General features: G+C 42.0%; 1 protein-coding gene and 1 pseudogene across 1 annotated transcript in view; both read left to right on the top strand.

Annotated features, from left to right (window-relative positions):
• Nucleotides 1-13,055, top strand: part of LOC135224257 (uncharacterized) — a 218,359-nt pseudogene extending 205,304 nt beyond the window's left edge.
• LOC135224011 (uncharacterized) overlaps nt 1-14,895 on the top strand; it is a 248,225-nt gene that overhangs the window by 156,947 nt on the left and 76,383 nt on the right. The gene's annotated exons all lie outside the window — the stretch shown is intronic.

Raw genomic sequence — 14,895 nt, 5'->3', positions numbered from 1 at the left:
TTTATAGCCCCCTTTTGGCCGGCCCAGGAATGGTTCACGGAGGTGGTAGAGTGGATCGTAGACTTTCCAAGATCCCTACCAAGAAGGACGGATCTTCTCAGACAACCACACTTCAAGAGGTACCATCAAAACCTCTCCGCTCTCGCTCTGACTGCCTTTCGACTATCGAAAGACTTGTCAGAGCGAGAGGCTTTCTCGCGAAGTGGCAAGCGCGATCGCGAGAGCACGCAGAACCTCCACTACGAAAGTATACCAATCGAAGTGGAGGTATTTAGAAGGTGGTGTAGATCCAAGAAGTTGTCCTCCTCCATACCTCTATAGCGGAAATTGCTGATTTCCTGCTATTCCTGAGAGAAAAATCTCATCTAGACGTATCCACAATAAAGGGATACAGAAGTATGCTCTCGGCTGTATTCAGGAACAGAGGATTAGATCTGGCAAATAACAAAGATCTCCACGATCTCATAAGATCTTTGAGACTTCAAGTCTAAGGAACCAGTACCTCCGAACTGGAACCTGGACGTAGTCCTCAAATTATCTGTCATCGGATAGATTCGAACCTCCTCATCTGGCATCGTTTAGAGACATAACTAGAAAATGCCTATTCCTATTATCTTTAGCTACGGCAAAGAGAATTAGTGAATTACAAGCTCTGCAGGATAAAGTAGGATTCAAGGGAGACTCGGCTATTTGCTCGTTTAAGACCCTGTTTTTTAGCGAAAAACGAGAATCCCATGAATCCCTGGCCTAAGTCATTCGAAGTCAAAGGAATGTCGCTCGTAGGCAGAGAAGCAGAGAGGTCTCTATGCCCTGTTAGAGCGCTGAAGTCCTACCTTCAGAGAAAGCGTCAGTTGGAGGCTCTAGACAAGGTCTTTGGTGCGCGGTAAAAGACCCCACAAGACTGAGTCTAAGAATGCTCTGGCGTTCTTTGTAAGAAACGTCATTACGGACGCTCATAAGGTCTGTCCTGACGAACTGTTTACACAACTACTGAGAGTAAAAGCTCATGAAGTAAGAGCTGTAGCGACGTCTCTCTCGTTTTATAAGAATATGTCGCTTAAAAACATCATAGATACGACATTTTGGAGATGCAACTCAGTATTTGCATCTCATTACTTGAAAGACGTTCGTGTGACATATGAGAAGTGTTTTCTCTAGGTCCTTTCGTATCGGCGGATACGATTCTGGGTACGGGAGCCGACACCAATCCTTAAAATATATATCTTTTCTTCTTTTTGGATATGTTCGAGAGTCTCTTCGAACAATGGAGGACTTAGGCTCGCCACGGGCGGGCGGCCGTCTGTTTTGTTCAGTAAGAGACTCTTGTTCATATCCAATTAGATGAGTATAATTTTTTTTTTGAAAATTATGTATGTGTGCGTAGTGGTTTTGAGTTACGGTTGTTGTGACGAGTTCGGGGATAAACTCGTAACAATCCTTAGTTCTAAAACATATGGTTAGGATCAGGTGGTCGGGATTGGTTGTGTGCTCCTTCATAAGGTGTATTGTCATATAAGTGGATCAGCACCCATTGACAAAGTCCTTTTAGGCTCTGCCGAGTAAGTGGATAAGACCCATCGGCAGACCCACAAGAACTCTTGGCCATAGATCATATATCTCGCTAAAGTTTCTTGAGGTGATGCAGACTACTGGGCAAACACCCACGAAGTCTACCACCTATCAGGTAGGAACCAAGGTTTTATTTATACCTACAACATATGTTGTTTACCTGTCTATTCCATATAGTAGCTGTCTCTTACCCTCCACCGAAGGGTGCCAATCAGCTATGTATATATCTGACAGGTAAGTTGATTGTATGAAAATGATATTGTTATTATACAATAAAGTTTCATACATACTTACCTGGCAGATATATACAATTAAAGGCCCACCCAGCCTCCCCGCAGGAGACAGGTGGAAGAGAGAAAATATGATAGAAAACGGGGATGGTTCCTAGTCCTGCCGCCCAGGGCAGGCCGGTAGATCACCTGACCTACCTGTAGCGAGTTGGCGCGAAATTTGAATTTCTGTCGGGACGACGGAGTCTTTAGCTATGTATATATCTGCCATGGTAAGTATGTATTGAAACTTTATTGTATAATAACAATATCATTTTTTTGCTAGATATGAATTTTTCAATATGGTAAAAAAATAAACCCTATAAATCAGGAGAAAAAAATTTATAAAAAAACTACGAACAAAATTGGAAAAAGGGCTCTATTTGATTGTTCTATATAATGTCTTTCTGAGTTATATACCAAATTCCAATGTTATAGCTTTAAAACTAAGTGAGAAGATAGATTTTGAAGGTCAATAAGTATAGTTTTGAGATACGGGGCGTTCAAGTTTTCCTTCGTATTTCTATAAAGACAATATTAACTAAATAATGATTATTATGAATGTATATTTGTTTTTTGTGTAGTAAAAATTAACCAAAACTATTTTATTTATCATTTAATCATAAATGATGATCCCTTTGCTCATATATCGCAGCCTGGACTGCTTGAGGCAAGATGGGGGACTCCTTCCTACGCAATTCTCTCATCCCCCCTTCCACTAACTCTGGCTTATTACAGCGAATTTTCTTCGTTCTGTGTGTTAGCGAGATGTTTTCCTTGTATTTTCCTCTTTGGCATGATGAATTCTTGCCCGAAACAAAGATAAACGTAATTGCAAGGAGGAATGTCAAGAGGTGAAACTCGAAAGGCGTACACTTTTTTTTACAAAGGAACAAATTTAATAAATCATGATTATTATGAATTTCATATTCCATTTTTGGGTAGTAAAAAACCAAACTTTGTTATTTTATCATAAATGAAGATCTCTTTGCTCAAAGATCGTAGCCTTAGCACAGTGTGACGTGTGCTGTCAAGCAAGACGGGGGCATTACTAAGCAACCCTCCCCTCTCTCTTCACTAACTACGCATATATTATGATATTCTGTCAATAATACTTGAAGCGCTTTTTCTTCGTCTGTATGTTAGCGAGATGTTTCCCTTGTCTTTTCCTCATTGGCATGATGAAATTCTTGCCGAAACATACATAAACATACTTAGAAAGCAGGCGAATGTCAGACGTGAAAATGGAATGTGTAGACTACTTGACGTCTGTGATCGCACTAAATCAGGACTGGACTTGGTAGCTTGAGCCTGAAGCCTCCTTCTCGACTCGGGGAATGTCTACAGATGCCATTTCTCCCAATTTCTTTGACAATAATTATCAAAATTTACGATAATAGAAGAAATATTGCATTTTCTTGTACGGATCAATGTTTCAGGCTTATTGAGTTACATTAACTAATTACCCTGTAACTACAAAAGTAAGAGGAATTTAGACGAAATATTTCGTATAGTATTCTCAATTGCCATATGAAGCTCCATGAATTTTTTCATGACTTTGCATTTTTTGCCCTATACCTCCATATATAGAGGTTCCGGCCGGCCCCCTTAAGGCTATGTAGGAATGATTTTGGTGTAAGTAGGATGTTGGAATTTGAAGTAAATCAACATTTTGTTTGTACTAGTTGCAGGGTACAGAGTGTGGTCCTGGAACTAGATTGTGAGGAATGTTGGGGATTGTTCCTATAAGTATCTGAATATGTCAGATACTTATAGGAAAGAAGGGAAGCTGATAGATTGCGAAAGCAGTTAATTAGGTCAGGACTTAATAATTCTGTTGGTTCTATCCTACTTAGTGTCCCTTCATCTGCAGGATTCCCTACTTAGTTTAGGCATTTTGGTAGTACTAGTATTGAGACTTCCTTTGTAGCTCCGTCTTCTGCTCCCCATGCAGTTCAGGAAAAGCGTATCGAGGAGTTAGAACATGAAATTAAACTTATTTTAGTGTCGAATGCAAGTTGTACAGAGTTCGTGACAGGAAATGTCCTGTATCCCTCCATAGTACTGTACGCTCTTTTTACATTCATGTTAGAGGTAAGGTGTTGGTGCCCTCACCTGTACGTAGCGTAAGCCTTGGACTGCCCTGCGATAGTGTGCCTTGCGATAGTCAGCTACCATGGAACTCGGTCAGTTCTCGGGGCAGTGGGGTTCTGTGCTCTCCAATACCTACTTCATCCTTTTCACGGTCTGAATACGCTTTCTGACTCATTGGTGTACACAGTCATATGGACTGTTTTGGGTAAATGTTAATCTTTGCTCCATATGCGCATTCTGCCGTCATCGGTACCAAGTTTGAGGATGTTAGCACATGTAGGATTAACTATACTATAGGTATAGACAGTTTTATTGAGATGATATTTGTGTCTGTAGTGAGTTATTCTGTTTGTCATGCAACACAAAATATTACGTTGACTCAGTCGCCGACCAATCTCTCATGTTTTGCTTATTCTAAATTCTCATTTGCTAGCCTATTCCTCTTTTTCTGTCGAAATGCACTTTTTCATTCTGCTTGCTTTTCCTTCAGCTATCTGCAGATCTTTTACTACTGCCTTGATTAATGTTTCTTTCAAATTTATAATGCATCTTCGAATCTTTCAAGCTAGATACAGGCAGCCCCCGGTTAACAGCGGGTTCCATTCCTGAGGGCCTGATGCTAATTGAAATCGTCGCTAACCAAAATTCAAAAGTCTACAGGCTCCACAATCCACCTTATGGTGCCCTAGACTTGTTAACAATGACTTAGACAGAGTCACAGCCAAGTACTTTGCCCTGATATGTAATAGTACAGTGGTACCTCGTTTGTCGAATGATTCTTATGTCGAACATTCTGTTTTTTGAACGAAATTTTCGAGAAATTTTGTTTGTTCATATATAAAACATACCTTCGGTCTTAACATTAGGATAATACTAGCGCCAAGCTGAAACCGGTAGAATTAGTAAAAAAACTTGTGAGATCCAGGACTATGGCATCTGTACCAGGTCACAGGGCATGGTAGTTCCCAGAATGCCCTTGGCATCGTGACATATCAGTTACTTTCCTACCGCCTTTAAGATAGGACATGATTACTTTCTATCTGTTTAAAGCCAGTTTAGTTTGCCTGTTTTATTCATATTTTCCTTTTTTCTCTCTTGGTTATCTCAGTGTGGGGTGTGATCTGCTAGGTGTGTGTACATTGTGAGATATGGAGATTTTGCTTCAAGGGAAAATTTCTTTGGGATCTCGTAAGAGACAAAGGAAATGCCCTGGAGTGAGTGGGTTTCCTTGTTCAAGATTTTTAACATCGGTAGCTACAGATCCTCATCCAATGTGTAGTAGGTGCAGTTTGTCGTGGTTGGTTGGTGGAACAATGGATGAAGTTTTATTGGGAAAGGCCAGTACAAAAGAAAGGAGACGACGCCATCTTTGGATAACCAAGTGTCATCGGCTTCTTTTGTATCTGCAATACATCAGACTGCTCATATGTTTCGTCACCTGCTTTTGATGGTTTCCCATAACCTTCAGTTTCTTCTAGCGATTCGTTATTGGAAACTCCAGGAGGGGTTTTGGTAATTTTATGCGTGAATTACGCTCTGTCATTCCCGGCAGGGAGAGGGGGCATCGCCATCATTGTCCCAGATTTCAGCCCCCCGATGCACAGAGAATGGAAGGAACGTGGTCAGCGTTAGGCCTACCAGGCGTACCAACCTTGGAAGGGTTGCTTTCTCACTATATGGCATCACGTTTCCATCCGGGCCCGCCGACAATGAATGTTCCGCACCCCTGGCCTGCAATTTATGGGAGCAAATGCTACGGCACCAACAACAACATCGATGTTTCTGGCAAAGCAGAACTTTGGAAACAGTTTTGCAGCACTCGCAGGGATACCAGCATTAGCGGCTCAGTCTCTCCTTACAAGCGTGGTGACGTCACAACGTCACATGGGGCCAATGGGGCTGGACGCCATGGAACGTCACAGCCTACTGCTTATTTCTCTCGCTACTTTGGTTGCACGCCTTCAGAGACAAATACGCTTTCTGACTCATTGGTACACACAGTCATAAAGAAATTACAAGCTCTAGAGGACAAAATAGAGAAGAAAGACAAAAAGAAAAGACTTGAATCGTTGTCTTCTTCGCCTTCTTCCTCTAGTTCGGCGTCATTGCAAAACTCAATGATGTCACTGTGTGTACCAATCAAGCGTTGGAGGATACAGGACTTCGTGACTGATCCTCGTGCTAAGAGGAGAAGAGTAAATTCTTCTTTATCTTCGAGCCAGGACTGTCACATCCCTGTCAGCAACAAAGTGAAGAAGGCAGTGGCTGGTAAAGTTCATGCTAATGGCTGAAGTCATTTACAGGTGTCCGAACAGGTGAAAGCATCGACAGCCACTGGAATGGCAACCACTGCGGAGATGCCAACTGTGAGGACAAAGACTCCAAGGCCATTGGGGAAATCAACAGTGAGTGGACAGCATTCAATGAAGAACGGAGAACGTATATCAGTTTCTCCTGTAAGACCTTTTAAAATAAGAAGGAAGGATGAGAAAGCTCCCATTAAAAGGTCAAATAATAAAGAGTTAGTAACCTCTCCTGGTACACTGATGGAAAGTGTTATTCGCCTCGACAAGAGATCAAGGCCAACTTCCCTGACAGTAGTCGGAGATGATAGGCTAATGACCTTGAATAATATTAATAGAGATAGAGAGGAAATTAGCTCAGTTTCGAGAGAACCACCATCTTGGAGGAATAGACGGAGTTTTCGCTCTAGATCTCCAAGCATAGAAGCATTTAGGTGGTCACGTTCTTCTACTGACTATTCAAGATCGAGCCAACATCGGCCGTCAGAGATCAAAGATGCCGCAGTCGTAGGGTCGGATGGCCATGACGCACCCGAAAGTTTGTCAGAGGATAGAAGTGAACTAGCTTCTCCTGCAGCCGAACACAATACGTATGTTGGAACCGGAGGAAGGGGAAAACCAGGAGTTCTGGCTTTGTATGCGGAGATGGTTGATCTGATTCGTCAATTCAATAACCTTTCGAGGAGTCCGGAGACACTTGCCTGTATACTTCCTCTGGGAATCGATATGGTATTTGGACTGAAAAAGGATATGAAGGTGTAGTATGAATTACTTTCCTCAAGTTATGTGGAGTCAGTTTGACAGCATGTCAATGCACAGATTGCTGGAAGGGATAATTCATTAAGATCGTATAGATCATTTAGTTTATTTATTCCCCTGCCATTGATGAAACATAGAAAATATTATGTGACACCTATGGTTCCTTTGCTATCAAGACAAATTAACCCAGATGTGGTAAGGTTAAAGCCTGGATTGACTTTGGATCAAGTTAAGATGGAATGACCGTCGAAGACTTGTCAGGAGGCTGCTACATTGGAAGCAATGGCTTCTTCTATCTTTCAGACTACTGCTTGGTTAGACCTTTGGTCAACAGCAAAAATTGCGTCCACAGAAGCAACAAGAAAATTAGTGGATTAGACAGTGTTTTTCAGATTGCTCCAATCAGGTTCCAGTGCAATTACGTACTTGATGAATTTGAGTGCCAATGTATGGGCTAATATCCCGTTGATGAGGAGAGATGCATTGGCTTAGATTAAGCTGCACTATTGACTTGATTCCCTATTAGCAGTGTGGAATGGGGATATCCTAGAGTTGCAATTGTTGTTACCAAAGGGTATACTGGAAGCTGCTATAGATAGAAGAAGAATGGATACTAACGACAGATTAGTCCAGCAGGCAGTTAGGAAAACATCTGGAAGCCAGGCTAATTCTAATGAGGTAAGACAACATCAGCAATTACCTCAGAAGAGACCAGCGAGACATAACTACTAATAGGTCAACAAGACCCTCTTCCTCAAAGAAGTTAGCTCATTGGCCCTTTCACAATAGACTCAACAGAGGAAGGGGTATTAGGGGCAGGGGGAGAGGTCAAGATGATAGGATGGGCACCTCTCATTACTCAGCCACACCAGTGGGGGGTTGCCTGGCAAATCATTGGAGGGTGTGGCAGGAATTTGGAGTGGAGCAGTGGGTGGTGGATGTTCTCAGAGTCGGATATTTGATTCCGTTTGATGTGACCCCACCCCTGACAGAACAACCATTACCTCAACTCTCCTATGCTCAGGAATCTCAGAAAGCTCTCATTCTGCAAGAGGCTTGGAGGACGAGACAAGCCTTTACCAGTAGTACAGGAGAGTTTGCTCTTCAGTCTGGTTTAGGCTTATGCAGAGCATGGAACTGCATGCATATACCTTCTTGGTGCATGGTCAAGTCCTGTCCTTGTGTCTTCGGAACCCTGGGGGGACCCAACACGTAGGATGGTAGACTTGGAATCCTCCCGTCTTTTTTTTTTTTTTTTTGGGGGGGGGGGGGAAGGGGGGGGGGGAATGGGGTTGCTTTTTTGCCTCGAAGGAGAATAGTGAAGTTGGAAGGAGGTGATAATTCTTGGCTGACTATTACCAATCATAATTACGTGGTTGTGATCTGCTCAGCTGCTTGACTTGGCTTGGCCTGTCCAGGTCGGCTAAGTTGAGTGCTCTTGATCAGATCGTCCCTTTGCCATAGCATAGCACCCTCCTTTCCTGTGATGTGGTCTTCATTCAGTCCTAATGTCATATCATCAGATACTTGAGTTCCACAGGAAGGTGTCATCCTCCTTCTTTCATTCCTTATCATCATCATCATCTGCTGTCCTCTGCCTCCTCCCCCTTAGACTTAGTCGTTTCTAAGAAGAGAAAGTAGCCTCTCTGCCCGTAATAAGTTTCGCCAGTGGGACTTCGAAGGGTCTGCCTTCTTTTACAGAGGAAGCAATTGGATATCCTGTAGGCTATCCTAATCCTTCGGGGCTAGGACTAATCCCAGGGTATAGTGTTTCAGTGAGCCATAGGAGCACAGACTTTGGTTCGTGCTCCTACCACTGGGTCTAGAGATTCCATCTTTAGAACTAGTATTACAATCAGGGAGAGCTTGTTTGCGAGATACGCCGAATGTACAAGCCTCTGTGGGGAATTGTGCATCCAAATTCGGTGCCAGAGAGACGCTCACCGTCCTAATTCTGGCACAGTACAGGAGAAGAGTGAGTCATTCAGTGACTCACCCCTGCTGTCATCACTAGCATTAGTGTACTACAAATTCTTTAGATGTATGTCTTTCAAGACAGGACATCATGAGAGTTGCTTCGAAGGAGAATAGTGAAGTTGGAAGGAGGTGATAATTCTTGGCTGACTATTACCAAGAGGTGATAATTCTTGGCTGACTATTACCAATCATAATTAGGTGGTTGTGATCTGCTCAGATTGCTTGACTTGGTTTGGCCTGTCCAGGTCGGCCAAGTTGAGTGCTCTTGATGAGATCGTCCCTTTGCCATAGCATAGCACCCTCCTTTCCTGTGATGTGGTCTTCATTCAGTCCTAATGTCATGTCATCATCAGATACTCGAGTTTCACAGGAAGGTGTCATCCTCTTCATCCTCGTCATCATCATCTGCCGCCTCCTCCCCTTCTCCTAGACTTAACCGTTCTAAGAAGAAGAAAGTAGCCTCTCTGCCCGTAGTAAGTTTCGCCAGTGGGACTTCGAAGGGTCTGCCTTCTTTTACAGAGGAAGCAATTGGATATCCTGTAGGCTATCCTAATCTTCGGGCTAGGACTAATCCCAGGGTATATTGTTTCAATGAGCCATAGGAGCTCAGACTTCAGTTCGTGCTCCTACCACTGGGTCTAAGAGATTCCATCTTTAGAAACTAGTATTACATCAGGGATGAGCTTGTTTGCGAGACATGCCGAATGTACAAGCCTCTGTGGGGAATTGTGCATCCAAATTCGGTGCCGGAGAGACAGCTCACCGTCCTAATTCTGGCACAGACAGGAGAAGAGTGTGAGTCATTCAGTGACTAACTCTGCTGTCATCCACTCAGCATTAGTGTACTACAAGTTCTTTTGATGTATGTCTTTCAAGACAGGACATCATGAGAGTTGCAAGTTCTCGCCAACCAGTGGTGCACTCAACTCCACTCTTGTAAGTAGTATATTGCCTCTCCTAATCAATCTACTACTGATAGGAAAACTCTTGTCTTGCCACCACAGGGATCTCAGGCCTCTGGATGGCATTTGACGCTTGTTTATGGCACACAAGCCCTTGTGAGAGTCATTAGAGATAGTTTTGTTTTTCAAGCCTGCATCTCTTCTCTCTCCAGCATTGATGAAGAGGACAGACGATTTGCATGGGCCATTGTCAACATCATCCTTTAAGGGGTGGATTACATGTCGCGATCCCATCTCGGATGTCAAATCACTTGTCATCTAATGACAAGTTTGATTCCTTCACGATAACCTATGCCTTGGACTTTGTATTTATTGATCCAGATCAATAATAACTTTGTCCTATTGGCATATTGCTGTAACTGACAGAGACTTGACACCCTTGACTGGTTGCTGATATACTTCTCTACGACCAACTTGCCATGGGAGAAGTGTCTAACGACACATCTCTCTCCTGGTCTTGTGTGATTGCAAGGAACTTCTCTGCAGATGGCGACATCGTCTCCTGTACGCTCTTCCCGAGAGTGCACAGTTCAGTCGCATATACCTTTCATTATGTTCTGAAGAATATGTCAGACTGAAAGATAGATGTGGTCTCATTAGGACCACATTTGTCTTTCTTCCTTTATGTTTTTGCCCGTAAGTCCTTGGAACCCCGTTTTTCCTCGGACCTGTGGTAGATGCTCAACAAGTTTGTGTTTTCTTACCCGGCTCCTTCAAGAGTACAAGTTGCATCTCGCCTAAGGTGTGTGGTTCTAGAGATAAGAAGGATGCGAGAGTGACTGTCCTTTCCTCCTCCCTCCTTGTCCTTCTACTTCTCTTCCTTCGGGTTGAGAATAGGACTCAAACCTACACTTTGCTTGTCTGACACTTGAAGCAGTAAACCTACACTTTGAGCTTCCTTTCTATTTTCCTTTTTAGAATCATAGAAGCAATTCCACTCCTTCCTCTAGCAAGAGGAAGGAGACTCGGGCAGTAAGGCAAAACGTTCTCGGAGCTTTGCCTTACTGCCTCCGACTGACTATTCTTCCCAGCCTTTTTCACACGAATATGATTTCTTACTCATTTTGAAAAGGCCCAGAAGTCTGACTCTTGATCTCGCAGTTCTTATACCCCAATCAATTTGTCGGAGTCAGGGCACTCCTCCTCACTCTTTTGACCAGGAGTAGCCCAGGTGTGCAGAACTCCAGTCAGTTCTAGAGACTCGCTCAGATTCCTCCCTCCAATAAGTGGAGTCTTCGTATTGTAAAGGACTAAGGATTTGTATATTGTGTAGGCACAAATCACAATTTTTAAAAAATAAATTGTATTTTTCCTAACTATGCAACATGAAGTATTTACAATAATGCCCACCTCATCGCCATCCCATCATCTGAAACTTTGGCTGAAAAGCAAAGTGAAAGTTACTTCCAGGCAAGTGAGTCTCCCTGCGTAGCAAACGGTAGGTAAAGCCTAACCACGTTGTTCAAGAGTTTTAACAGCCATGTTCCAGCTTCACCGTAAGCATATTCCTATTGTTATGGACCTCAGGTTTGTATAGTTAGGAAAAATACAATTTACTTTCAAAAATTGATTTTTTTTTAATGCATAAATTACCAGAAGTAACAGAAAAACAATTTTGCTTATTGTAATTTGGCATTGAGTGTGAAGATATTTGTGGCTGAATACTGGTAGCAGGGGAAAGGTGAGGCAACTCAATGACTCCATCTAAGAAGGAAGAACTTCATTAAAAATTCGAAGCCTGGTGTAGGGAAAGCAAAAATCGATTCCTCAGAAAAAAACTGCAAAAAAGGCTGCCTGTATAACTCCCCAGCAGCATGTTACCTCAGGCAATGAACAATGGAATTAACTACATTTAATAAAAGCTCTTTAATTAATTGGGTTGAACACCACACAAAATTGAGATGCTGAACCAGCATCAGTATTCAGCTTGTCTATTTATCTTTGATCTTTGCATAAATTTAAATATGTGGACATATACGTATATCAAGGAAACATGGGCAATATGTTAGTGGATACAAAAAAAAAATGTTCTGTGAATTTTCAAGTCGGGTAAATAAGAAAAGGTGAGAAAAGGCTGCAAAACAAATTAAGCAAGTAGTATTTACTCATGGAAAGTTGCCTCCATAAGGAAATTGTTGGTGGAATAGCTTTCATAATATTCACAAAGGCATCATTTGAGCATATGGTAAAATAAAAATCATAAAAAGAACTCCTGTCACAGCTTATCAGAATATTGCTGTCATGAGACTGTAACTAGAACACCAACAACAGCACAAGTAGAACTGCAGTTTTTGGTCACGACGTGTTGGCAAGACAATCAGAAATCTCATGACAAGAAAAGCAGCACTGTAGAATGAGGAGCATCAATGATTACCCCAGGGAATAGGGTGTTAGATGAGCAAGGACAGTGAAACCATTCTTTTTTTGGATGTTTTTGCTTCTTAAACCTGGATGTATCCTGCTCACGTAGAGGGAATTTTATAATGACTGTGATGGCAGAAAAAGGTATTAGTCTCCTTTTATGTATATATATGTACTGTACTGTAGTTATTGATTTTTCTTATTGTAGTTCAGGCAATTTAAAATATTTTATGTAGTTTTTAGTCATTTTTATTTGGAAAAGTGATTTAGGTTATACAAAATTATCCTATATAGATTGTTTCTCAACAAGTTTGGTTTTGTAACATTGGCGACTTTATTCAGTCAAATTCACTTTTCAGTAATGATGTAGATCATGTTTTTATGCTGTCTGTTGCAGACTGAGTGACTGGTCTTGTCCAGAATCAGGCCGCCATTGAAGAAACATTTGCCAGGAATCTCAGCATAGAAAACTACTATCATCTGATTACTGATCTTTACGATGGGCTAATGGATGAAAACAAAGAAACTTTAGCTTTATATTTGCATCCACTATCCGTAAGAATGATCATGATTTTTTAACACTGAATTTATATAGCATTAGATACAAGTTAGATAAAATTATTTTGCATTGTTGTCCTCATTATATATGGAAAATTGTCTAACGAAATTTAATTGTGATAAATCTTTCTCAAGCTTTTAAAATTTTTCAGGTCGAATCCAGCAGTCAATACAAGTACCTATTCTGCCAAGTTGGAATTTGAAAACTACATATCCTCCTCCAACCTGCTATCCTCATGGGTTGTGCATCATTATAAAACAATTAAATCTTTCATGAAGCCAAAGAGTAGAAAATGAAAATGTAAGGAGAGTACTGTACTGCATTAGTTTTTAGGTCATAAATATGAAGTTAGAGTACAGTGGAACCTCGACATACGAAAGTCCCTACTTACGAAAAATCCAAGTTACGAAAGCAAAGACAAAGATTTTTTTGCTTCTGTATTTGAAAATAATTCAGGTTGCGAAAGGGTAAAGTCCGAGGTTCGCCCGGACCACCGAGAACAATTTTAAAACTCTGCGCCGCCAACTGAGTAGGACTCTCCACCATCCTCCCGCTCTCCCATTGGTTTTCCTGATGCTAGTCACTGATGTAAGATCCTGCCTCTCCTATGAGTCAGCATCATGCCCTCTATGTAAAGGTGTTCCTTGACCATTTTTTGCGGCAGCGTTATCGTAAACACTGGAATTCGTTTGTTCACATATATTTCGTTTGTTCGTAAATACGTGTTAGTGATTTCACTTTCGTTGTACTGTAAGTTACTTTATTGTGTTGTGTGTGAACTTAATTACTTACGTTGTTAGCCATGGGTCCCAAGAATGTTGCTGAAGTTCACGGAAAGAAGAGGATGTTTTCAATGGAGAATGAATATGGAGATAATCAAGAAGTGTTGATGTTTTCTGCCATTTGTTAACCCTTTTAAAAACACTGATTGGACATATTAAACGTCGACATAAATTGTCTGTTGGTTGCCGATTGGACGTATGGTACGTCGATAAAAAAAGTTTTGTTCATGACACTTACCTGTCAGATATATATATAGCTGTATTCTCCGAAGCCTGACAGAATTTCAAAACTCCGGCACGCGCAGTGGTCGGACCAGGTTGGTTAGTACCCATTCCCGCCGCTGGGAGGCGGGTCGGGGTTGTCAGGAACCCAATTATTCCTATCTTCTATTTCAGATTTTTTCTTCTGTCGCGGTAATGTAAACACCTGTTTTCATTACCTCCGTCTAGGATTTTGGAACTTCATTGCCGCTTAAGTTCTCTGGTTGTTTCTTTTGGTTTTATTACTTGGATTTGCGGCTAGGCATACGCTATCATAAATTGATTTAATTTTGAATTTCTTGACATAAGAGAAGTCTTATTCTAGTTAGACTAGTTTCAGACTTTGTTGTCTGCAAGGGGTTAGGTGAGAATAACGAAACTTTCGATATATTCTCACTTAATATGCACGACGTGTCATCAATGTAATTAGTGTAATAATTGACTGATTCCGAAAGAAGATGTATGATTCGTATGTACGCAAATTAGAGCGTAATAGAATCAGGAGGTTTTCCTCCAAGATCATTATGGTGGATTACATCAGTAATTGGAATCTAAAGTGCTCGCTCTCCAATCAGTGTTGTGAGTGTAGTGATGTTGATTTAGTGCCCCTAGTGTTGTGGAGGGGGCGTCTGATCGGCCTTATAACGCCTCTAGGTCTAGACCTCTGTCGGACTCCCAGGACCACAGGGAGAGGGCATGTCGAAAGCCGAAGGAGGGTTACGAGGAACCCCCACCGATCTGGCGTCCCTTCGGCAGGACCTGAAGACGCTTCTCAGGCTGCCAAAGATCGTGCACATGCACGAATCTGAAGGCTTGCTTCTCGTCCTCCGAGGCGTCCTCCCCGTACAGGGGTTGGAGCTCTCGGAAGGACTCGCACCCTTAAATAGAAGCTTATTGAGGAGGACGCTTCACGTCCTCTCTCTCTATTGTCATGCGATTGTAATCGCCGCCTTAACAATTTGACGACTTTCCAACGCATGGGAGAAAGAAGAAGGAAAT

The sequence above is a fragment of the Macrobrachium nipponense genome, chromosome 10 (assembly GCF_015104395.2).
Source record: "Macrobrachium nipponense isolate FS-2020 chromosome 10, ASM1510439v2, whole genome shotgun sequence".
Taxonomy (NCBI): domain Eukaryota; kingdom Metazoa; phylum Arthropoda; class Malacostraca; order Decapoda; family Palaemonidae; genus Macrobrachium; species Macrobrachium nipponense.
Note: the sequence above shows the minus strand (reverse complement) of the source record. Positions and strands in the feature narration are given on the sequence as shown.